This window comes from Odontesthes bonariensis, chromosome 2 (genome assembly GCF_027942865.1).
Source record: "Odontesthes bonariensis isolate fOdoBon6 chromosome 2, fOdoBon6.hap1, whole genome shotgun sequence".
In the NCBI taxonomy this organism is placed as follows: domain Eukaryota; kingdom Metazoa; phylum Chordata; class Actinopteri; order Atheriniformes; family Atherinopsidae; genus Odontesthes; species Odontesthes bonariensis.
Genome location: NC_134507.1, coordinates 32,739,434 through 32,760,354, shown reverse-complemented (window position 1 = coordinate 32,760,354; position 20,921 = coordinate 32,739,434). Strand labels below are relative to the sequence as shown.

The window sequence follows — 20,921 nt, the reverse complement described above, 5'->3', positions numbered from 1 at the left end:
ATCCCACGACGTGCTCATAAACTGCGTCTTTTCTAAAGATTATAGTTCCATTTTAGAAGTCAGAATACAATGGCTCCCTGAAACTACCACCATGTACCGCTGGTTTTGTTATTTCACAAGAGTTGGGAAGAGTGCACCGTTCCCGGCGGCACTGCAGTACCGGGTCGATGCGTGGAGTGAACGGAGCAAGCCCCTTTTTCAACCCCTTTGCCTAAAAATCCATTTAATATGTAGTCCTCATATAGAGGACGTATCAGATATTAAACTGATAAGAACAGATACTACACTTGATCTTAGCCAAAAGGCCGAGAAGCGATAACCCTCCACTGTTTCACGTCCGAGAGCCCTTCCTGGCACAATGCGCACTTGTGGCGGTGCTCTTTTTTTGCCTACAAAGCGTCACTTTGCACCTCCGCCCACCCGCTGCAGTGAGCACTCTTCAGCCGTTTCAGATGGTACAACTTTGCACTCCCGCCCGCTCCACTGAGCACCATTCAAACAACAACAATTTAGCGCTCCAGCTTTGAACATGGGCACGGTCTCAAGAAATAAGGTGACTCTACTCCGAGAAGTCACTTGGCACAGCAAGAAGATTTCCTTTGCACAGACAGAATGGGCTTCACCCGCAAAGGTAAAGCCTTCCAAAAATAGAAACAACTCATTAATGTTGCTCTCCACGGAAGTCTTTAGTAAAAGGCGAAAGACTTGTACGTTATGAAGAGAAACCAGAGTACGAGTATTTGACACTGCGGGAGCAGTGCATCAGGCTAGTTGGCATAGCCACCTTCCCCACGGTGAGCTTTGCTTGGTTGAGACGCTGGCTCCTCGGCCGACCAGGTAGGAACAATCGGGCCCTATTCAATGGCTGCTTTGTCTTTTACTCTGTGCAAAAGACTAGGGGTCTTGAGGCTTTGTTCTGACCGCTCATTGGGTGTAGAGGTTTTTTTCAAGCAATTCTCCCAGTCGGCCCAATCCCAGAGCCATCTCAAAGTGGAGTTCACTTTCACTCTCTTTTCGCAGACTAAAAGCCAGAGTTTTATCTCAGAAGCTAAGCAGAGTCGGGCCTGGTTAGTACTTGGATGGGGAGACCGCCTGGGAATACCAGGTGCTGTAAGCCTTTTGGCTTCTCCAGGCGCATGCAGTTTGACTGCGTCAAATGCAGAGGCAGTCCCTGTTTGACTTTTTGGAACTGCTCCTTTGTCAGGACAAAGTTAAATGTATGAGGATCAAAGGCAACCATGACCTGGGACACCTTAGCAGATCCAGGATCAGCAAGATGGATCACAGGGTGATCAACAGATGTTTCAACAAAAGACATGCAGAGAGAAGAGAGAAAAATGCTTACAGCACCTGGTATTCCCAAGCGGTCTCCCATCCAAGTACTAACCAGGCCCGACCCTGCTTGGCTTCCGAGTTCGGACGAGATCGGGCGTGTTCAGGGCGGTGTGGCCGTAAGCCACAGTCCCCGTGACAAATATGTGTTACATAGGTGCTGGAACCATACGTTGCCCCTATTTTACCAGAGAGTTGGCTTGAGAGGCTGATGTTGAGCCTGCACGTCGACTTCCCTGATGTGATTGTTCTCTGCAGCTGAAAATGGGACTCTCAGATAACTTAGTGTGTGTCTGTCAAGCTCCTCTGTTCTCTGTGTGTAGTTTGGTGTTCATGGTCATACAGAGAAACCAGGGAAGCTCAATCCCACGACGTGCTCATAAACTGCGTCTTTTCTAAAGATTATAGTTCCATTTTAGAAGTCAGAATACAATGGCTCCCTGAAACTACCACCATGTACCGCTGGTTTTGTTATTTCACAAGAGTTGGGAAGAGTGCACCGTTCCCGGCGGCACTGCAGTACCGGGTCGATGCGTGGAGTGAACGGAGCAAGCCCCTTTTTCAACCCCTTTGCCTAAAAATCCATTTAATATGTAGTCCTCATATAGAGGACGTATCAGATATTAAACTGATAAGAACAGATACTACACTTGATCTTAGCCAAAAGGCCGAGAAGCGATAACCCTCCACTGTTTCACGTCCGAGAGTCCTTCCTGGCACAATGCGCACTTGTGGCGGTGCTCTTTTTTTGCCTACAAAGCGTCACTTTGCACCTCCGCCCACCCGCTGCAGTGAGCACTCTTCAGCCGTTTCAGATGGTACAACTTTGCACTCCCGCCCGCTCCACTGAGCACCATTCAAACAACAACAATTTAGCGCTCCAGCTTTGAACATGGGCACGGTCTCAAGAAATAAGGTGACTCTACTCCGAGAAGTCACTTGGCACAGCAAGAAGACTTCCTTTGCACAGACAGAATGGGCTTCACCCGCAAAGGTAAAGCCTTCCAAAAATAGAAACAACTCATTAATGTTGCTCTCCACGGAAGTCTTTAGTAAAAGGCGAAAGACTTGTACGTTATGAAGAGAAACCAGAGTACGAGTATTTGACACTGCGGGAGCAGTGCATCAGGCTAGTTGGCATAGCCACCTTCCCCACGGTGAGCTTTGCTTGGTTGAGACGCTGGCTCCTCGGCCGACCAGGTAGGAACAATCGGGCCCTATTCAATGGCTGCTTTGTCTTTTACTCTGTGCAAAAGACTAGGGGTCTTGAGGCTTTGTTCTGACCGCTCATTGGGTGTAGAGGTTTTTTTCAAGCAATTCTCCCAGTCGGCCCAATCCCAGAGCCATCTCAAAGTGGAGTTCACTTTCACTCTCTTTTCGCAGACTAAAAGCCAGAGTTTTATCTCAGAAGCTAAGCAGAGTCGGGCCTGGTTAGTACTTGGATGGGGAGACCGCCTGGGAATACCAGGTGCTGTAAGCCTTTTGGCTTCTCCAGGCGCATGCAGTTTGACTGCGTCAAATGCAAAGGCAGTCCCTGTTTGACTTTTTGGAACTGCTCCTTTGTCAGGACAAAGTTAAATGTATGAGGATCAAAGGCAACCATGACCTGGGACACCTTAGCAGATCCAGGATCAGCAAGATGGATCACAGGGTGATCAACAGATGTTTCAACAAAAGACATGCAGAGAGAAGAGAGAAAAATGCTTACAGCACCTGGTATTCCCAAGCGGTCTCCCATCCATCTACTAACCAGGCCCGACCCTGCTTGGCTTCCGAGTTCGGACGAGATCGGGCGTGTTCAGGGCGGTGTGGCCGTAAGCCACAGTCCCCGTGACAAATATGTGTTACATAGGTGCTGGAACCATACGTTGCCCCTATTTTACCAGAGAGTTGGCTTGAGAGGCTGATGTTGAGCCTGCACGTCGACTTCCCTGATGTGATTGTTCTCTGCAGCTGAAAATGGGACTCTCAGATAACTTAGTGTGTGTCTGTCAAGCTCCTCTGTTCTCTGTGTGTAGTTTGGTGTTCATGGTCATACAGAGAAACCAGGGAAGCTCAATCCCACGACGTGCTCATAAACTGCGTCTTTTCTAAAGATTATAGTTCCATTTTAGAAGTCAGAATACAATGGCTCCCTGAAACTACCACCATGTACCGCTGGTTTTGTTATTTCACAAGAGTTGGGAAGAGTGCACCGTTCCCGGCGGCACTGCAGTACCGGGTCGATGCGTGGAGTGAACGGAGCAAGCCCCTTTTTCAACCCCTTTGCCTAAAAATCCATTTAATATGTAGTCCTCATATAGAGGACGTATCAGATATTAAACTGATAAGAACAGATACTACACTTGATCTTAGCCAAAAGGCCGAGAAGCGATAACCCTCCACTGTTTCACGTCCGAGAGCCCTTCCTGGCACAATGCGCACTTGTGGCGGTGCTCTTTTTTTGCCTACAAAGCGTCACTTTGCACCTCCGCCCACCCGCTGCAGTGAGCACTCTTCAGCCGTTTCAGATGGTACAACTTTGCACTCCCGCCCGCTCCACTGAGCACCATTCAAACAACAACAATTTAGCGCTCCAGCTTTGAACATGGGCACGGTCTCAAGAAATAAGGTGACTCTACTCCGAGAAGTCACTTGGCACAGCAAGAAGATTTCCGTTGCATAGACAGAATGGGCTTCACCCGCAAAGGTAAAGCCTTCCAAAAATAGAAACAACTCATTAATGTTGCTCTCCACGGAAGTCTTTAGTAAAAGGCGAAAGACTTGTACGTTATGAAGAGAAACCAGAGTACGAGTATTTGACACTGCGGGAGCAGTGCATCAGGCTAGTTGGCATAGCCACCTTCCCCACGGTGAGCTTTGCTTGGTTGAGACGCTGGCTCCTCGGCCGACCAGGTAGGAACAATCGGGCCCTATTCAATGGCTGCTTTGTCTTTTACTCTGTGCAAAAGACTAGGGGTCTTGAGGCTTTGTTCTGACCGCTCATTGGGTGTAGAGGTTTTTTTCAAGCAATTCTCCCAGTCGGCCCAATCCCAGAGCCATCTCAAAGTGGAGTTCACTTTCACTCTCTTTTCGCAGACTAAAAGCCAGAGTTTTATCTCAGAAGCTAAGCAGAGTCGGGCCTGGTTAGTACTTGGATGGGGAGACCGCCTGGGAATACCAGGTGCTGTAAGCCTTTTGGCTTCTCCAGGCGCATGCAGTTTGACTGCGTCAAATGTAAAGGCAGTCCCTGTTTGACTTTTTGGAACTGCTCCTTTGTCAGGACAAAGTTAAATGTATGAGGATCAAAGGCAACCATGACCTGGGACACCTTAGCAGATCCAGGATCAGCAAGATGGATCACAGGGTGATCAACAGATGTTTCAACAAAAGACATGCAGAGAGAAGAGAGAAAAATGCTTACAGCACCTGGTATTCCCAAGCGGTCTCCCATCCAAGTACTAACCAGGCCCGACCCTGCTTGGCTTCCGAGTTCGGACGAGATCGGGCGTGTTCAGGGCGGTGTGGCCGTAAGCCACAGTCCCCGTGACAAATATGTGTTACATAGGTGCTGGAACCATACGTTGCCCCTATTTTACCAGAGAGTTGGCTTGAGAGGCTGATGTTGAGCCTGCACGTCGACTTCCCTGATGTGATTGTTCTCTGCAGCTGAAAATGGGACTCTCAGATAACTTAGTGTGTGTCTGTCAAGCTCCTCTGTTCTCTGTGTGTAGTTTGGTGTTCATGGTCATACAGAGAAACCAGGGAAGCTCAATCCCACGACGTGCTCATAAACTGCGTCTTTTCTAAAGATTATAGTTCCATTTTAGAAGTCAGAATACAATGGCTCCCTGAAACTACCACCATGTACCGCTGGTTTTGTTATTTCACAAGAGTTGGGAAGAGTGCACCGTTCCCGGCGGCACTGCAGTACCGGGTCGATGCGTGGAGTGAACGGAGCAAGCCCCTTTTTCAACCCCTTTGCCTAAAAATCCATTTAATATGTAGTCCTCATATAGAGGACGTATCAGATATTAAACTGATAAGAACAGATACTACACTTGATCTTAGCCAAAAGGCCGAGAAGCGATAACCCTCCACTGTTTCACGTCCGAGAGCCCTTCCTGGCACAATGCGCACTTGTGGCGGTGCTCTTTTTTTGCCTACAAAGCGTCACTTTGCACCTCCGCCCACCCGCTGCAGTGAGCACTCTTCAGCCGTTTCAGATGGTACAACTTTGCACTCCCGCCCGCTCCACTGAGCACCATTCAAACAACAACAATTTAGCGCTCCAGCTTTGAACATGGGCACGGTCTCAAGAAATAAGGTGACTCTACTCCGAGAAGTCACTTGGCACAGCAAGAAGATTTCCTTTGCACAGACAGAATGGGCTTCACCCGCAAAGGTAAAGCCTTCCAAAAATAGAAACAACTCATTAATGTTGCTCTCCACGGAAGTCTTTAGTAAAAGGCGAAAGACTTGTACGTTATGAAGAGAAACCAGAGTACGAGTATTTGACACTGCGGGAGCAGTGCATCAGGCTAGTTGGCATAGCCACCTTCCCCACGGTGAGCTTTGCTTGGTTGAGACGCTGGCTCCTCGGCCGACCAGGTAGGAACAATCGGGCCCTATTCAATGGCTGCTTTGTCTTTTACTCTGTGCAAAAGACTAGGGGTCTTGAGGCTTTGTTCTGACCGCTCATTGGGTGTAGAGGTTTTTTTCAAGCAATTCTCCCAGTCGGCCCAATCCCAGAGCCATCTCAAAGTGGAGTTCACTTTCACTCTCTTTTCGCAGACTAAAAGCCAGAGTTTTATCTCAGAAGCTAAGCAGAGTCGGGCCTGGTTAGTACTTGGATGGGGAGACCGCCTGGGAATACCAGGTGCTGTAAGCCTTTTGGCTTCTCCAGGCGCATGCAGTTTGACTGCGTCAAATGCAGAGGCAGTCCCTGTTTGACTTTTTGGAACTGCTCCTTTGTCAGGACAAAGTTAAATGTATGAGGATCAAAGGCAACCATGACCTGGGACACCTTAGCAGATCCAGGATCAGCAAGATGGATCACAGGGTGATCAACAGATGTTTCAACAAAAGACATGCAGAGAGAAGAGAGAAAAATGCTTACAGCACCTGGTATTCCCAAGCGGTCTCCCATCCAAGTACTAACCAGGCCCGACCCTGCTTGGCTTCCGAGTTCGGACGAGATCGGGCGTGTTCAGGGCGGTGTGGCCGTAAGCCACAGTCCCCGTGACAAATATGTGTTACATAGGTGCTGGAACCATACGTTGCCCCTATTTTACCAGAGAGTTGGCTTGAGAGGCTGATGTTGAGCCTGCACGTCGACTTCCCTGATGTGATTGTTCTCTGCAGCTGAAAATGGGACTCTCAGATAACTTAGTGTGTGTCTGTCAAGCTCCTCTGTTCTCTGTGTGTAGTTTGGTGTTCATGGTCATACAGAGAAACCAGGGAAGCTCAATCCCACGACGTGCTCATAAACTGCGTCTTTTCTAAAGATTATAGTTCCATTTTAGAAGTCAGAATACAATGGCTCCCTGAAACTACCACCATGTACCGCTGGTTTTGTTATTTCACAAGAGTTGGGAAGAGTGCACCGTTCCCGGCGGCACTGCAGTACCGGGTCGATGCGTGGAGTGAACGGAGCAAGCCCCTTTTTCAACCCCTTTGCCTAAAAATCCATTTAATATGTAGTCCTCATATAGAGGACGTATCAGATATTAAACTGATAAGAACAGATACTACACTTGATCTTAGCCAAAAGGCCGAGAAGCGATAACCCTCCACTGTTTCACGTCCGAGAGTCCTTCCTGGCACAATGCGCACTTGTGGCGGTGCTCTTTTTTTGCCTACAAAGCGTCACTTTGCACCTCCGCCCACCCGCTGCAGTGAGCACTCTTCAGCCGTTTCAGATGGTACAACTTTGCACTCCCGCCCGCTCCACTGAGCACCATTCAAACAACAACAATTTAGCGCTCCAGCTTTGAACATGGGCACGGTCTCAAGAAATAAGGTGACTCTACTCCGAGAAGTCACTTGGCACAGCAAGAAGACTTCCTTTGCACAGACAGAATGGGCTTCACCCGCAAAGGTAAAGCCTTCCAAAAATAGAAACAACTCATTAATGTTGCTCTCCACGGAAGTCTTTAGTAAAAGGCGAAAGACTTGTACGTTATGAAGAGAAACCAGAGTACGAGTATTTGACACTGCGGGAGCAGTGCATCAGGCTAGTTGGCATAGCCACCTTCCCCACGGTGAGCTTTGCTTGGTTGAGACGCTGGCTCCTCGGCCGACCAGGTAGGAACAATCGGGCCCTATTCAATGGCTGCTTTGTCTTTTACTCTGTGCAAAAGACTAGGGGTCTTGAGGCTTTGTTCTGACCGCTCATTGGGTGTAGAGGTTTTTTTCAAGCAATTCTCCCAGTCGGCCCAATCCCAGAGCCATCTCAAAGTGGAGTTCACTTTCACTCTCTTTTCGCAGACTAAAAGCCAGAGTTTTATCTCAGAAGCTAAGCAGAGTCGGGCCTGGTTAGTACTTGGATGGGGAGACCGCCTGGGAATACCAGGTGCTGTAAGCCTTTTGGCTTCTCCAGGCGCATGCAGTTTGACTGCGTCAAATGCAAAGGCAGTCCCTGTTTGACTTTTTGGAACTGCTCCTTTGTCAGGACAAAGTTAAATGTATGAGGATCAAAGGCAACCATGACCTGGGACACCTTAGCAGATCCAGGATCAGCAAGATGGATCACAGGGTGATCAACAGATGTTTCAACAAAAGACATGCAGAGAGAAGAGAGAAAAATGCTTACAGCACCTGGTATTCCCAAGCGGTCTCCCATCCATCTACTAACCAGGCCCGACCCTGCTTGGCTTCCGAGTTCGGACGAGATCGGGCGTGTTCAGGGCGGTGTGGCCGTAAGCCACAGTCCCCGTGACAAATATGTGTTACATAGGTGCTGGAACCATACGTTGCCCCTATTTTACCAGAGAGTTGGCTTGAGAGGCTGATGTTGAGCCTGCACGTCGACTTCCCTGATGTGATTGTTCTCTGCAGCTGAAAATGGGACTCTCAGATAACTTAGTGTGTGTCTGTCAAGCTCCTCTGTTCTCTGTGTGTAGTTTGGTGTTCATGGTCATACAGAGAAACCAGGGAAGCTCAATCCCACGACGTGCTCATAAACTGCGTCTTTTCTAAAGATTATAGTTCCATTTTAGAAGTCAGAATACAATGGCTTCCTGAAACTACCACCATGTACCGCTGGTTTTGTTATTTCACAAGAGTTGGGAAGAGTGCACCGTTCCCGGCGGCACTGCAGTACCGGGTCGATGCGTGGAGTGAACGGAGCAAGCCCCTTTTTCAACCCCTTTGCCTAAAAATCCATTTAATATGTAGTCCTCATATAGAGGACGTATCAGATATTAAACTGATAAGAACAGATACTACACTTGATCTTAGCCAAAAGGCCGAGAAGCGATAACCCTCCACTGTTTCACGTCCGAGAGCCCTTCCTGGCACAATGCGCACTTGTGGCGGTGCTCTTTTTTTGCCTACAAAGCGTCACTTTGCACCTCCGCCCACCCGCTGCAGTGAGCACTCTTCAGCCGTTTCAGATGGTACAACTTTGCACTCCCGCCCGCTCCACTGAGCACCATTCAAACAACAACAATTTAGCGCTCCAGCTTTGAACATGGGCACGGTCTCAAGAAATAAGGTGACTCTACTCCGAGAAGTCACTTGGCACAGCAAGAAGATTTCCGTTGCATAGACAGAATGGGCTTCACCCGCAAAGGTAAAGCCTTCCAAAAATAGAAACAACTCATTAATGTTGCTCTCCACGGAAGTCTTTAGTAAAAGGCGAAAGACTTGTACGTTATGAAGAGAAACCAGAGTACGAGTATTTGACACTGCGGGAGCAGTGCATCAGGCTAGTTGGCATAGCCACCTTCCCCACGGTGAGCTTTGCTTGGTTGAGACGCTGGCTCCTCGGCCGACCAGGTAGGAACAATCGGGCCCTATTCAATGGCTGCTTTGTCTTTTACTCTGTGCAAAAGACTAGGGGTCTTGAGGCTTTGTTCTGACCGCTCATTGGGTGTAGAGGTTTTTTTCAAGCAATTCTCCCAGTCGGCCCAATCCCAGAGCCATCTCAAAGTGGAGTTCACTTTCACTCTCTTTTCGCAGACTAAAAGCCAGAGTTTTATCTCAGAAGCTAAGCAGAGTCGGGCCTGGTTAGTACTTGGATGGGGAGACCGCCTGGGAATACCAGGTGCTGTAAGCCTTTTGGCTTCTCCAGGCGCATGCAGTTTGACTGCGTCAAATGCAAAGGCAGTCCCTGTTTGACTTTTTGGAACTGCTCCTTTGTCAGGACAAAGTTAAATGTATGAGGATCAAAGGCAACCATGACCTGGGACACCTTAGCAGATCCAGGATCAGCAAGATGGATCACAGGGTGATCAACAGATGTTTCAACAAAAGACATGCAGAGAGAAGAGAGAAAAATGCTTACAGCACCTGGTATTCCCAAGCGGTCTCCCATCCAAGTACTAACCAGGCCCGACCCTGCTTGGCTTCCGAGTTCGGACGAGATCGGGCGTGTTCAGGGCGGTGTGGCCGTAAGCCACAGTCCCCGTGACAAATATGTGTTACATAGGTGCTGGAACCATACGTTGCCCCTATTTTACCAGAGAGTTGGCTTGAGAGGCTGATGTTGAGCCTGCACGTCGACTTCCCTGATGTGATTGTTCTCTGCAGCTGAAAATGGGACTCTCAGATAACTTAGTGTGTGTCTGTCAAGCTCCTCTGTTCTCTGTGTGTAGTTTGGTGTTCATGGTCATACAGAGAAACCAGGGAAGCTCAATCCCACGACGTGCTCATAAACTGCGTCTTTTCTAAAGATTATAGTTCCATTTTAGAAGTCAGAATACAATGGCTCCCTGAAACTACCACCATGTACCGCTGGTTTTGTTATTTCACAAGAGTTGGGAAGAGTGCACCGTTCCCGGCGGCACTGCAGTACCGGGTCGATGCGTGGAGTGAACGGAGCAAGCCCCTTTTTCAACCCCTTTGCCTAAAAATCCATTTAATATGTAGTCCTCATATAGAGGACGTATCAGATATTAAACTGATAAGAACAGATACTACACTTGATCTTAGCCAAAAGGCCGAGAAGCGATAACCCTCCACTGTTTCACGTCCGAGAGCCCTTCCTGGCACAATGCGCACTTGTGGCGGTGCTCTTTTTTTGCCTACAAAGCGTCACTTTGCACCTCCGCCCACCCGCTGCAGTGAGCACTCTTCAGCCGTTTCAGATGGTACAACTTTGCACTCCCGCCCGCTCCACTGAGCACCATTCAAACAACAACAATTTAGCGCTCCAGCTTTGAACATGGGCACGGTCTCAAGAAATAAGGTGACTCTACTCCGAGAAGTCACTTGGCACAGCAAGAAGATTTCCTTTGCACAGACAGAATGGGCTTCACCCGCAAAGGTAAAGCCTTCCAAAAATAGAAACAACTCATTAATGTTGCTCTCCACGGAAGTCTTTAGTAAAAGGCGAAAGACTTGTACGTTATGAAGAGAAACCAGAGTACGAGTATTTGACACTGCGGGAGCAGTGCATCAGGCTAGTTGGCATAGCCACCTTCCCCACGGTGAGCTTTGCTTGGTTGAGACGCTGGCTCCTCGGCCGACCAGGTAGGAACAATCGGGCCCTATTCAATGGCTGCTTTGTCTTTTACTCTGTGCAAAAGACTAGGGGTCTTGAGGCTTTGTTCTGACCGCTCATTGGGTGTAGAGGTTTTTTTCAAGCAATTCTCCCAGTCGGCCCAATCCCAGAGCCATCTCAAAGTGGAGTTCACTTTCACTCTCTTTTCGCAGACTAAAAGCCAGAGTTTTATCTCAGAAGCTAAGCAGAGTCGGGCCTGGTTAGTACTTGGATGGGGAGACCGCCTGGGAATACCAGGTGCTGTAAGCCTTTTGGCTTCTCCAGGCGCATGCAGTTTGACTGCGTCAAATGCAAAGGCAGTCCCTGTTTGACTTTTTGGAACTGCTCCTTTGTCAGGACAAAGTTAAATGTATGAGGATCAAAGGCAACCATGACCTGGGACACCTTAGCAGATCCAGGATCAGCAAGATGGATCACAGGGTGATCAACAGATGTTTCAACAAAAGACATGCAGAGAGAAGAGAGAAAAATGCTTACAGCACCTGGTATTCCCAAGCGGTCTCCCATCCAAGTACTAACCAGGCCCGACCCTGCTTGGCTTCCGAGTTCGGACGAGATCGGGCGTGTTCAGGGCGGTGTGGCCGTAAGCCACAGTCCCCGTGACAAATATGTGTTACATAGGTGCTGGAACCATACGTTGCCCCTATTTTACCAGAGAGTTGGCTTGAGAGGCTGATGTTGAGCCTGCACGTCGACTTCCCTGATGTGATTGTTCTCTGCAGCTGAAAATGGGACTCTCAGATAACTTAGTGTGTGTCTGTCAAGCTCCTCTGTTCTCTGTGTGTAGTTTGGTGTTCATGGTCATACAGAGAAACCAGGGAAGCTCAATCCCACGACGTGCTCATAAACTGCGTCTTTTCTAAAGATTATAGTTCCATTTTAGAAGTCAGAATACAATGGCTCCCTGAAACTACCACCATGTACCGCTGGTTTTGTTATTTCACAAGAGTTGGGAAGAGTGCACCGTTCCCGGCGGCACTGCAGTACCGGGTCGATGCGTGGAGTGAACGGAGCAAGCCCCTTTTTCAACCCCTTTGCCTAAAAATCCATTTAATATGTAGTCCTCATATAGAGGACGTATCAGATATTAAACTGATAAGAACAGATACTACACTTGATCTTAGCCAAAAGGCCGAGAAGCGATAACCCTCCACTGTTTCACGTCCGAGAGCCCTTCCTGGCACAATGCGCACTTGTGGCGGTGCTCTTTTTTTGCCTACAAAGCGTCACTTTGCACCTCCGCCCACCCGCTGCAGTGAGCACTCTTCAGCCGTTTCAGATGGTACAACTTTGCACTCCCGCCCGCTCCACTGAGCACCATTCAAACAACAACAATTTAGCGCTCCAGCTTTGAACATGGGCACGGTCTCAAGAAATAAGGTGACTCTACTCCGAGAAGTCACTTGGCACAGCAAGAAGATTTCCGTTGCATAGACAGAATGGGCTTCACCCGCAAAGGTAAAGCCTTCCAAAAATAGAAACAACTCATTAATGTTGCTCTCCACGGAAGTCTTTAGTAAAAGGCGAAAGACTTGTACGTTATGAAGAGAAACCAGAGTACGAGTATTTGACACTGCGGGAGCAGTGCATCAGGCTAGTTGGCATAGCCACCTTCCCCACGGTGAGCTTTGCTTGGTTGAGACGCTGGCTCCTCGGCCGACCAGGTAGGAACAATCGGGCCCTATTCAATGGCTGCTTTGTCTTTTACTCTGTGCAAAAGACTAGGGGTCTTGAGGCTTTGTTCTGACCGCTCATTGGGTGTAGAGGTTTTTTTCAAGCAATTCTCCCAGTCGGCCCAATCCCAGAGCCATCTCAAAGTGGAGTTCACTTTCACTCTCTTTTCGCAGACTAAAAGCCAGAGTTTTATCTCAGAAGCTAAGCAGAGTCGGGCCTGGTTAGTACTTGGATGGGGAGACCGCCTGGGAATACCAGGTGCTGTAAGCCTTTTGGCTTCTCCAGGCGCATGCAGTTTGACTGCGTCAAATGCAAAGGCAGTCCCTGTTTGACTTTTTGGAACTGCTCCTTTGTCAGGACAAAGTTAAATGTATGAGGATCAAAGGCAACCATGACCTGGGACACCTTAGCAGATCCAGGATCAGCAAGATGGATCACAGGGTGATCAACAGATGTTTCAACAAAAGACATGCAGAGAGAAGAGAGAAAAATGCTTACAGCACCTGGTATTCCCAAGCGGTCTCCCATCCAAGTACTAACCAGGCCCGACCCTGCTTGGCTTCCGAGTTCGGACGAGATCGGGCGTGTTCAGGGCGGTGTGGCCGTAAGCCACAGTCCCCGTGACAAATATGTGTTACATAGGTGCTGGAACCATACGTTGCCCCTATTTTACCAGAGAGTTGGCTTGAGAGGCTGATGTTGAGCCTGCACGTCGACTTCCCTGATGTGATTGTTCTCTGCAGCTGAAAATGGGACTCTCAGATAACTTAGTGTGTGTCTGTCAAGCTCCTCTGTTCTCTGTGTGTAGTTTGGTGTTCATGGTCATACAGAGAAACCAGGGAAGCTCAATCCCACGACGTGCTCATAAACTGCGTCTTTTCTAAAGATTATAGTTCCATTTTAGAAGTCAGAATACAATGGCTCCCTGAAACTACCACCATGTACCGCTGGTTTTGTTATTTCACAAGAGTTGGGAAGAGTGCACCGTTCCCGGCGGCACTGCAGTACCGGGTCGATGCGTGGAGTGAACGGAGCAAGCCCCTTTTTCAACCCCTTTGCCTAAAAATCCATTTAATATGTAGTCCTCATATAGAGGACGTATCAGATATTAAACTGATAAGAACAGATACTACACTTGATCTTAGCCAAAAGGCCGAGAAGCGATAACCCTCCACTGTTTCACGTCCGAGAGCCCTTCCTGGCACAATGCGCACTTGTGGCGGTGCTCTTTTTTTGCCTACAAAGCGTCACTTTGCACCTCCGCCCACCCGCTGCAGTGAGCACTCTTCAGCCGTTTCAGATGGTACAACTTTGCACTCCCGCCCGCTCCACTGAGCACCATTCAAACAACAACAATTTAGCGCTCCAGCTTTGAACATGGGCACGGTCTCAAGAAATAAGGTGACTCTACTCCGAGAAGTCACTTGGCACAGCAAGAAGATTTCCTTTGCACAGACAGAATGGGCTTCACCCGCAAAGGTAAAGCCTTCCAAAAATAGAAACAACTCATTAATGTTGCTCTCCACGGAAGTCTTTAGTAAAAGGCGAAAGACTTGTACGTTATGAAGAGAAACCAGAGTACGAGTATTTGACACTGCGGGAGCAGTGCATCAGGCTAGTTGGCATAGCCACCTTCCCCACGGTGAGCTTTGCTTGGTTGAGACGCTGGCTCCTCGGCCGACCAGGTAGGAACAATCGGGCCCTATTCAATGGCTGCTTTGTCTTTTACTCTGTGCAAAAGACTAGGGGTCTTGAGGCTTTGTTCTGACCGCTCATTGGGTGTAGAGGTTTTTTTCAAGCAATTCTCCCAGTCGGCCCAATCCCAGAGCCATCTCAAAGTGGAGTTCACTTTCACTCTCTTTTCGCAGACTAAAAGCCAGAGTTTTATCTCAGAAGCTAAGCAGAGTCGGGCCTGGTTAGTACTTGGATGGGGAGACCGCCTGGGAATACCAGGTGCTGTAAGCCTTTTGGCTTCTCCAGGCGCATGCAGTTTGACTGCGTCAAATGCAAAGGCAGTCCCTGTTTGACTTTTTGGAACTGCTCCTTTGTCAGGACAAAGTTAAATGTATGAGGATCAAAGGCAACCATGACCTGGGACACCTTAGCAGATCCAGGATCAGCAAGATGGATCACAGGGTGATCAACAGATGTTTCAACAAAAGACATGCAGAGAGAAGAGAGAAAAATGCTTACAGCACCTGGTATTCCCAAGCGGTCTCCCATCCAAGTACTAACCAGGCCCGACCCTGCTTGGCTTCCGAGTTCGGACGAGATCGGGCGTGTTCAGGGCGGTGTGGCCGTAAGCCACAGTCCCCGTGACAAATATGTGTTACATAGGTGCTGGAACCATACGTTGCCCCTATTTTACCAGAGAGTTGGCTTGAGAGGCTGATGTTGAGCCTGCACGTCGACTTCCCTGATGTGATTGTTCTCTGCAGCTGAAAATGGGACTCTCAGATAACTTAGTGTGTGTCTGTCAAGCTCCTCTGTTCTCTGTGTGTAGTTTGGTGTTCATGGTCATACAGAGAAACCAGGGAAGCTCAATCCCACGACGTGCTCATAAACTGCGTCTTTTCTAAAGATTATAGTTCCATTTTAGAAGTCAGAATACAATGGCTCCCTGAAACTACCACCATGTACCGCTGGTTTTGTTATTTCACAAGAGTTGGGAAGAGTGCACCGTTCCCGGCGGCACTGCAGTACCGGGTCGATGCGTGGAGTGAACGGAGCAAGCCCCTTTTTCAACCCCTTTGCCTAAAAATCCATTTAATATGTAGTCCTCATATAGAGGACGTATCAGATATTAAACTGATAAGAACAGATACTACACTTGATCTTAGCCAAAAGGCCGAGAAGCGATAACCCTCCACTGTTTCACGTCCGAGAGCCCTTCCTGGCACAATGCGCACTTGTGGCGGTGCTCTTTTTTTGCCTACAAAGCGTCACTTTGCACCTCCGCCCACCCGCTGCAGTGAGCACTCTTCAGCCGTTTCAGATGGTACAACTTTGCACTCCCGCCCGCTCCACTGAGCACCATTCAAACAACAACAATTTAGCGCTCCAGCTTTGAACATGGGCACGGTCTCAAGAAATAAGGTGACTCTACTCCGAGAAGTCACTTGGCACAGCAAGAAGATTTCCTTTGCACAGACAGAATGGGCTTCACCCGGAAAGGTAAAGCCTTCCAAAAATAGAAACAACTCATTAATGTTGCTCTCCACGGAAGTCTTTAGTAAAAGGCGAAAGACTTGTACGTTATGAAGAGAAACCAGAGTACGAGTATTTGACACTGCGGGAGCAGTGCATCAGGCTAGTTGGCATAGCCACCTTCCCCACGGTGAGCTTTGCTTGGTTGAGACGCTGGCTCCTCGGCCGACCAGGTAGGAACAATCGGGCCCTATTCAATGGCTGCTTTGTCTTTTACTCTGTGCAAAAGACTAGGGGTCTTGAGGCTTTGTTCTGACCGCTCATTGGGTGTAGAGGTTTTTTTCAAGCAATTCTCCCAGTCGGCCCAATCCCAGAGCCATCTCAAAGTGGAGTTCACTTTCACTCTCTTTTCGCAGACTAAAAGCCAGAGTTTTATCTCAGAAGCTAAGCAGAGTCGGGCCTGGTTAGTACTTGGATGGGGAGACCGCCTGGGAATACCAGGTGCTGTAAGCCTTTTGGCTTCTCCAGGCGCATGCAGTTTGACTGCGTCAAATGCAAAGGCAGTCCCTGTTTGACTTTTTGGAACTGCTCCTTTGTCAGGACAAAGTTAAATGTATGAGGATCAAAGGCAACCATGACCTGGGACACCTTAGCAGATCCAGGATCAGCAAGATGGATCACAGGGTGATCAACAGATGTTTCAACAAAAGACATGCAGAGAGAAGAGAGAAAAATGCTTACAGCACCTGGTATTCCCAAGCGGTCTCCCATCCAAGTACTAACCAGGCCCGACCCTGCTTGGCTTCCGAGTTCGGACGAGATCGGGCGTGTTCAGGGCGGTGTGGCCGTAAGCCACAGTCCCCGTGACAAATATGTGTTACATAGGTGCTGGAACCATACGTTGCCCCTATTTTACCAGAGAGTTGGCTTGAGAGGCTGATGTTGAGCCTGCACGTCGACTTCCCTGATGTGATTGTTCTCTGCAGCTGAAAATGGGACTCTCAGATAACTTAGTGTGTGTCTGTCAAGCTCCTCTGTTCTCTGTGTGTAGTTTGGTGTTCATGGTCATACAGAGAAACCAGGGAAGCTCAATCCCACGACGTGCTCATAAACTGCGTCTTTTCTAAAGATTATAGTTCCATTTTAGAAGTCAGAATACAATGGCTCCCTGAAACTACCACCATGTACCGCTGGTTTTGTTATTTCACAAGAGTTGGGAAGAGTGCACCGTTCCCGGCGGCACTGCAGTACCGGGTCGATGCGTGGAGTGAACGGAGCAAGCCCCTTTTTCAACCCCTTTGCCTAAAAATCCATTTAATATGTAGTCCTCATATAGAGGACGTATCAGATATTAAACTGATAAGAACAGATACTACACTTGATCTTAGCCAAAAGGCCGAGAAGCGATAACCCTCCACTGTTTCACGTCCGAGAGCCCTTCCTGGCACAATGCGCACTTGTGGCGGTGCTCTTTTTTTGCCTACAAAGCGTCACTTTGCACCTCCGCCCACCCGCTGCAGTGAGCACTCTTCAGCCGTTTCAGATGGTACAACTTTGCACTCCCGCCCGCTCCACTGAGCACCATTCAAACAACAACAATTTAGCGCTCCAGCTTTGAACATGGGCACGGTCTCAAGAAATAAGGTGACTCTACTCCGAGAAGTCACTTGGCACAGCAAGAAGATTTCCTTTGCACAGACAGAATGGGCTTCACCCGCAAAGGTAAAGCCTTCCAAAAATAGAAACAACTCATTAATGTTGCTCTCCACGGAAGTCTTTAGTAAAAGGCGAAAGACTTGTACGTTATGAAGAGAAACCAGAGTACGAGTATTTGACACTGCGGGAGCAGTGCATCAGGCTAGTTGGCATAGCCACCTTCCCCACGGTGAGCTTTGCTTGGTTGAGACGCTGGCTCCTCGGCCGACCAGGTAGGAACAATCGGGCCCTATTCAATGGCTGCTTTGTCTTTTACTCTGTGCAAAAGACTAGGGGTCTTGAGGCTTTGTTCTGACCGCTCATTGGGTGTAGAGGTTTTTTTCAAGCAATTCTCCCAGTCGGCCCAATCCCAGAGCCATCTCAAAGTGGAGTTCACTTTCACTCTCTTTTCGCAGACTAAAAGCCAGAGTTTTATCTCAGAAGCTAAGCAGAGTCGGGCCTGGTTAGTACTTGGATGGGGAGACCGCCTGGGAATACCAGGTGCTGTAAGCCTTTTGGCTTCTCCAGGCGCATGCAGTTTGACTGCGTCAAATGCAAAGGCAGTCCCTGTTTGACTTTTTGGAACTGCTCCTTTGTCAGGACAAAGTTAAATGTATGAGGATCAAAGGCAACCATGACCTGGGACACCTTAGCAGATCCAGGATCAGCAAGATGGATCACAGGGTGATCAACAGATGTTTCAACAAAAGACATGCAGAGAGAAGAGAGAAAAATGCTTACAGCACCTGGTATTCCCAAGCGGTCTCCCATCCAAGTACTAACCAGGCCCGACCCTGCTTGGCTTCCGAGTTCGGACGAGATCGGGCGTGTTCAGGGCGGTGTGGCCGTAAGCCACAGTCCCCGTGACAAATATGTGTTACATAGGTGCTGGAACCATACGTTGCCCCTATTTTACCAGAGAGTTGGCTTGAGAGGCTGATGTTGAGCCTGCACGTCGACTTCCCTGATGTGATTGTTCTCTGCAGCTGAAAATGGGACTCTCAGATAACTTAGTGTGTGTCTGTCAAGCTCCTCTGTTCTCTGTGTGTAGTTTGGTGTTCATGGTCATACAGAGAAACCAGGGAAGCTCAATCCCACGACGTGCTCATAAACTGCGTCTTTTCTAAAGATTATAGTTCCATTTTAGAAGTCAGAATACAATGGCTCCCTGAAACTACCACCATGTACCGCTGGTTTTGTTATTTCACAAGAGTTGGGAAGAGTGCACCGTTCCCGGCGGCACTGCAGTACCGGGTCGATGCGTGGAGTGAACGGAGCAAGCCCCTTTTTCAACCCCTTTGCCTAAAAATCCATTTAATATGTAGTCCTCATATAGAGGACGTATCAGATATTAAACTGATAAGAACAGATACTACACTTGATCTTAGCCAAAAGGCCGAGAAGCGATAACCCTCCACTGTTTCACGTCCGAGAGCCCTTCCTGGCACAATGCGCACTTGTGGCGGTGCTCTTTTTTTGCCTACAAAGCGTCACTTTGCACCTCCGCCCACCCGCTGCAGTGAGCACTCTTCAGCCGTTTCAGATGGTACAACTTTGCACTCCCGCCCGCTCCACTGAGCACCATTCAAACAACAACAATTTAGCGCTCCAGCTTTGAACATGGGCACGGTCTCAAGAAATAAGGTGACTCTACTCCGAGAAGTCACTTGGCACAGCAAGAAGATTTCCTTTGCACAGACAGAATGGGCTTCACCCGGAAAGGTAAAGCCTTCCAAAAATAGAAACAACTCATTAATGTTGCTCTCCACGGAAGTCTTTAGTAAAAGGCGAAAGACTTGTACGTTATGAAGAGAAACCAGAGTACGAGTATTTGACACTGCGGGAGCAGTGCATCAGGCTAGTTGGCATAGCCACCTTCCCCACGGTGAGCTTTGCTTGGTTGAGACGCTGGCTCCTCGGCCGACCAGGTAGGAACAATCGGGCCCTATTCAATGGCTGCTTTGTCTTTTACTCTGTGCAAAAGACTAGGGGTCTTGAGGCTTTGTTCTGACCGCTCATTGGGTGTAGAGGTTTTTTTCAAGCAATTCTCCCAGTCGGCCCAATCCCAGAGCCATCTCAAAGTGGAGTTCACTTTCACTCTCTTTTCGCAGACTAAAAGCCAGAGTTTTATCTCAGAAGCTAAGCAGAGTCGGGCCTGGTTAGTACTTGGATGGGGAGACCGCCTGGGAATACCAGGTGCTGTAAGCCTTTTGGCTTCTCCAGGCGCATGCAGTTTGACTGCGTCAAATGCAAAGGCAGTCCCTGTTTGACTTTTTGGAACTGCTCCTTTGTCAGGACAAAGTTAAATGTATGAGGATCAAAGGCAACCATGACCTGGGACACCTTAGCAGATCCAGGATCAGCAAGATGGATCACAGGGTGATCAACAGATGTTTCAACAAAAGACATGCAGAGAGAAGAGAGAAAAATGCTTACAGCACCTGGTATTCCCAAGCGGTCTCCCATCCAAGTACTAACCAGGCCCGACCCTGCTTGGCTTCCGAGTTCGGACGAGATCGGGCGTGTTCAGGGCGGTGTGGCCGTAAGCCACAGTCCCCGTGACAAATATGTGTTACATAGGTGCTGGAACCATACGTTGCCCCTATTTTACCAGAGAGTTGGCTTGAGAGGCTGATGTTGAGCCTGCACGTCGACTTCCCTGATGTGATTGTTCTCTGCAGCTGAAAATGGGACTCTCAGATAACTTAGTGTGTGTCTGTCAAGCTCCTCTGTTCTCTGTGTGTAGTTTGGTGTTCATGGTCATACAGAGAAACCAGGGAAGCTCAATCCCACGACGTGCTCATAAACTGCGTCTTTTCTAAAGATTATAGTTCCATTTTAGAAGTCAGAATACAATGGCTCCCTGAAACTACCACCATGTACCGCTGGTTTTGTTATTTCACAAGAGTTGGGAAGAGTGCACCGTTCCCGGCGGCACTGCAGTACCGGGTCGATGCGTGGAGTGAACGGAGCAAGCCCCTTTTTCAACCCCTTTGCCTAAAAATCCATTTAATATGTAGTCCTCATATAGAGGACGTATCAGATATTAAACTGATAAGAACAGATACTACACTTGATCTTAGCCAAAAGGCCGAGAAGCGATAACCCTCCACTGTTTCACGTCCGAGAGCCCTTCCTGGCACAATGCGCACTTGTGGCGGTGCTCTTTTTTTGCCTACAAAGCGTCACTTTGCACCTCCGCCCACCCGCTGCAGTGAGCACTCTTCAGCCGTTTCAGATGGTACAACTTTGCACTCCCGCCCGCTCCACTGAGCACCATTCAAACAACAACAATTTAGCGCTCCAGCTTTGAACATGGGCACGGTCTCAAGAAATAAGGTGACTCTACTCCGAGAAGTCACTTGGC

General features: G+C 48.7%; 37 non-coding genes across 37 annotated transcripts; all 37 read right to left on the bottom strand.

Annotated features, from left to right (window-relative positions):
- Nucleotides 1–126: 126 nt before the first annotated feature.
- Nucleotides 127–317, bottom strand: LOC142367023 (U2 spliceosomal RNA). The gene has a single exon (XR_012766999.1). It is a non-coding gene; the product is annotated as a U2 spliceosomal RNA (small nuclear RNA).
- A 304-nt stretch (nucleotides 318–621) lies between these two features.
- Nucleotides 622–734, bottom strand: LOC142370965 (U5 spliceosomal RNA). The gene has a single exon (XR_012767936.1). It is a non-coding gene; the product is annotated as a U5 spliceosomal RNA (small nuclear RNA).
- A 604-nt stretch (nucleotides 735–1,338) lies between these two features.
- Nucleotides 1,339–1,457, bottom strand: LOC142368437 (5S ribosomal RNA). The gene has a single exon (XR_012767351.1). It is a non-coding gene; the product is annotated as a 5S ribosomal RNA (ribosomal RNA).
- Nucleotides 1,458–1,821: 364 nt separating this feature from the next.
- Nucleotides 1,822–2,012, bottom strand: LOC142367001 (U2 spliceosomal RNA). The gene has a single exon (XR_012766982.1). It is a non-coding gene; the product is annotated as a U2 spliceosomal RNA (small nuclear RNA).
- A 304-nt stretch (nucleotides 2,013–2,316) lies between these two features.
- On the bottom strand, nucleotides 2,317–2,429 carry LOC142370957 (U5 spliceosomal RNA). Its single transcript, XR_012767935.1, has one exon. It is a non-coding gene; the product is annotated as a U5 spliceosomal RNA (small nuclear RNA).
- Nucleotides 2,430–3,033: 604 nt separating this feature from the next.
- On the bottom strand, nucleotides 3,034–3,152 carry LOC142401073 (5S ribosomal RNA). Its single transcript, XR_012773065.1, has one exon. It is a non-coding gene; the product is annotated as a 5S ribosomal RNA (ribosomal RNA).
- Nucleotides 3,153–3,516: 364 nt separating this feature from the next.
- LOC142366990 (U2 spliceosomal RNA) lies at nucleotides 3,517–3,707 on the bottom strand. The gene has a single exon (XR_012766971.1). It is a non-coding gene; the product is annotated as a U2 spliceosomal RNA (small nuclear RNA).
- A 304-nt stretch (nucleotides 3,708–4,011) lies between these two features.
- LOC142370952 (U5 spliceosomal RNA) lies at nucleotides 4,012–4,124 on the bottom strand. Its single transcript, XR_012767932.1, has one exon. It is a non-coding gene; the product is annotated as a U5 spliceosomal RNA (small nuclear RNA).
- Nucleotides 4,125–4,728: 604 nt separating this feature from the next.
- LOC142368386 (5S ribosomal RNA) lies at nucleotides 4,729–4,847 on the bottom strand. Its single transcript, XR_012767338.1, has one exon. It is a non-coding gene; the product is annotated as a 5S ribosomal RNA (ribosomal RNA).
- Nucleotides 4,848–5,211: 364 nt separating this feature from the next.
- Nucleotides 5,212–5,402, bottom strand: LOC142366978 (U2 spliceosomal RNA). The gene has a single exon (XR_012766960.1). It is a non-coding gene; the product is annotated as a U2 spliceosomal RNA (small nuclear RNA).
- Nucleotides 5,403–5,706: 304 nt separating this feature from the next.
- Nucleotides 5,707–5,819, bottom strand: LOC142370941 (U5 spliceosomal RNA). The gene has a single exon (XR_012767929.1). It is a non-coding gene; the product is annotated as a U5 spliceosomal RNA (small nuclear RNA).
- A 604-nt stretch (nucleotides 5,820–6,423) lies between these two features.
- LOC142368312 (5S ribosomal RNA) lies at nucleotides 6,424–6,542 on the bottom strand. The gene has a single exon (XR_012767310.1). It is a non-coding gene; the product is annotated as a 5S ribosomal RNA (ribosomal RNA).
- Nucleotides 6,543–6,906: 364 nt separating this feature from the next.
- On the bottom strand, nucleotides 6,907–7,097 carry LOC142366967 (U2 spliceosomal RNA). The gene has a single exon (XR_012766950.1). It is a non-coding gene; the product is annotated as a U2 spliceosomal RNA (small nuclear RNA).
- Nucleotides 7,098–7,401: 304 nt separating this feature from the next.
- LOC142370936 (U5 spliceosomal RNA) lies at nucleotides 7,402–7,514 on the bottom strand. The gene has a single exon (XR_012767928.1). It is a non-coding gene; the product is annotated as a U5 spliceosomal RNA (small nuclear RNA).
- Nucleotides 7,515–8,118: 604 nt separating this feature from the next.
- On the bottom strand, nucleotides 8,119–8,237 carry LOC142401067 (5S ribosomal RNA). Its single transcript, XR_012773064.1, has one exon. It is a non-coding gene; the product is annotated as a 5S ribosomal RNA (ribosomal RNA).
- Nucleotides 8,238–8,601: 364 nt separating this feature from the next.
- LOC142366956 (U2 spliceosomal RNA) lies at nucleotides 8,602–8,792 on the bottom strand. The gene has a single exon (XR_012766941.1). It is a non-coding gene; the product is annotated as a U2 spliceosomal RNA (small nuclear RNA).
- Nucleotides 8,793–9,096: 304 nt separating this feature from the next.
- On the bottom strand, nucleotides 9,097–9,209 carry LOC142370933 (U5 spliceosomal RNA). The gene has a single exon (XR_012767927.1). It is a non-coding gene; the product is annotated as a U5 spliceosomal RNA (small nuclear RNA).
- A 604-nt stretch (nucleotides 9,210–9,813) lies between these two features.
- On the bottom strand, nucleotides 9,814–9,932 carry LOC142368253 (5S ribosomal RNA). The gene has a single exon (XR_012767294.1). It is a non-coding gene; the product is annotated as a 5S ribosomal RNA (ribosomal RNA).
- A 364-nt stretch (nucleotides 9,933–10,296) lies between these two features.
- On the bottom strand, nucleotides 10,297–10,487 carry LOC142366945 (U2 spliceosomal RNA). Its single transcript, XR_012766932.1, has one exon. It is a non-coding gene; the product is annotated as a U2 spliceosomal RNA (small nuclear RNA).
- Nucleotides 10,488–10,791: 304 nt separating this feature from the next.
- Nucleotides 10,792–10,904, bottom strand: LOC142370925 (U5 spliceosomal RNA). Its single transcript, XR_012767926.1, has one exon. It is a non-coding gene; the product is annotated as a U5 spliceosomal RNA (small nuclear RNA).
- A 604-nt stretch (nucleotides 10,905–11,508) lies between these two features.
- On the bottom strand, nucleotides 11,509–11,627 carry LOC142368177 (5S ribosomal RNA). Its single transcript, XR_012767283.1, has one exon. It is a non-coding gene; the product is annotated as a 5S ribosomal RNA (ribosomal RNA).
- A 364-nt stretch (nucleotides 11,628–11,991) lies between these two features.
- LOC142366934 (U2 spliceosomal RNA) lies at nucleotides 11,992–12,182 on the bottom strand. Its single transcript, XR_012766921.1, has one exon. It is a non-coding gene; the product is annotated as a U2 spliceosomal RNA (small nuclear RNA).
- Nucleotides 12,183–12,486: 304 nt separating this feature from the next.
- On the bottom strand, nucleotides 12,487–12,599 carry LOC142370919 (U5 spliceosomal RNA). The gene has a single exon (XR_012767925.1). It is a non-coding gene; the product is annotated as a U5 spliceosomal RNA (small nuclear RNA).
- Nucleotides 12,600–13,203: 604 nt separating this feature from the next.
- LOC142368138 (5S ribosomal RNA) lies at nucleotides 13,204–13,322 on the bottom strand. Its single transcript, XR_012767271.1, has one exon. It is a non-coding gene; the product is annotated as a 5S ribosomal RNA (ribosomal RNA).
- A 364-nt stretch (nucleotides 13,323–13,686) lies between these two features.
- On the bottom strand, nucleotides 13,687–13,877 carry LOC142366926 (U2 spliceosomal RNA). The gene has a single exon (XR_012766911.1). It is a non-coding gene; the product is annotated as a U2 spliceosomal RNA (small nuclear RNA).
- A 304-nt stretch (nucleotides 13,878–14,181) lies between these two features.
- On the bottom strand, nucleotides 14,182–14,294 carry LOC142370913 (U5 spliceosomal RNA). The gene has a single exon (XR_012767924.1). It is a non-coding gene; the product is annotated as a U5 spliceosomal RNA (small nuclear RNA).
- Nucleotides 14,295–14,898: 604 nt separating this feature from the next.
- Nucleotides 14,899–15,017, bottom strand: LOC142368082 (5S ribosomal RNA). The gene has a single exon (XR_012767249.1). It is a non-coding gene; the product is annotated as a 5S ribosomal RNA (ribosomal RNA).
- A 364-nt stretch (nucleotides 15,018–15,381) lies between these two features.
- Nucleotides 15,382–15,572, bottom strand: LOC142366922 (U2 spliceosomal RNA). Its single transcript, XR_012766910.1, has one exon. It is a non-coding gene; the product is annotated as a U2 spliceosomal RNA (small nuclear RNA).
- A 301-nt stretch (nucleotides 15,573–15,873) lies between these two features.
- On the bottom strand, nucleotides 15,874–15,989 carry LOC142372049 (U5 spliceosomal RNA). The gene has a single exon (XR_012768180.1). It is a non-coding gene; the product is annotated as a U5 spliceosomal RNA (small nuclear RNA).
- A 604-nt stretch (nucleotides 15,990–16,593) lies between these two features.
- Nucleotides 16,594–16,712, bottom strand: LOC142368018 (5S ribosomal RNA). Its single transcript, XR_012767228.1, has one exon. It is a non-coding gene; the product is annotated as a 5S ribosomal RNA (ribosomal RNA).
- A 364-nt stretch (nucleotides 16,713–17,076) lies between these two features.
- LOC142366918 (U2 spliceosomal RNA) lies at nucleotides 17,077–17,267 on the bottom strand. The gene has a single exon (XR_012766909.1). It is a non-coding gene; the product is annotated as a U2 spliceosomal RNA (small nuclear RNA).
- A 304-nt stretch (nucleotides 17,268–17,571) lies between these two features.
- Nucleotides 17,572–17,684, bottom strand: LOC142370908 (U5 spliceosomal RNA). Its single transcript, XR_012767923.1, has one exon. It is a non-coding gene; the product is annotated as a U5 spliceosomal RNA (small nuclear RNA).
- A 604-nt stretch (nucleotides 17,685–18,288) lies between these two features.
- Nucleotides 18,289–18,407, bottom strand: LOC142367958 (5S ribosomal RNA). Its single transcript, XR_012767216.1, has one exon. It is a non-coding gene; the product is annotated as a 5S ribosomal RNA (ribosomal RNA).
- A 364-nt stretch (nucleotides 18,408–18,771) lies between these two features.
- On the bottom strand, nucleotides 18,772–18,962 carry LOC142366906 (U2 spliceosomal RNA). Its single transcript, XR_012766905.1, has one exon. It is a non-coding gene; the product is annotated as a U2 spliceosomal RNA (small nuclear RNA).
- A 301-nt stretch (nucleotides 18,963–19,263) lies between these two features.
- Nucleotides 19,264–19,379, bottom strand: LOC142372042 (U5 spliceosomal RNA). Its single transcript, XR_012768179.1, has one exon. It is a non-coding gene; the product is annotated as a U5 spliceosomal RNA (small nuclear RNA).
- A 604-nt stretch (nucleotides 19,380–19,983) lies between these two features.
- Nucleotides 19,984–20,102, bottom strand: LOC142367880 (5S ribosomal RNA). Its single transcript, XR_012767199.1, has one exon. It is a non-coding gene; the product is annotated as a 5S ribosomal RNA (ribosomal RNA).
- Nucleotides 20,103–20,466: 364 nt separating this feature from the next.
- LOC142366902 (U2 spliceosomal RNA) lies at nucleotides 20,467–20,657 on the bottom strand. Its single transcript, XR_012766904.1, has one exon. It is a non-coding gene; the product is annotated as a U2 spliceosomal RNA (small nuclear RNA).
- Nucleotides 20,658–20,921: the final 264 nt, after the last annotated feature.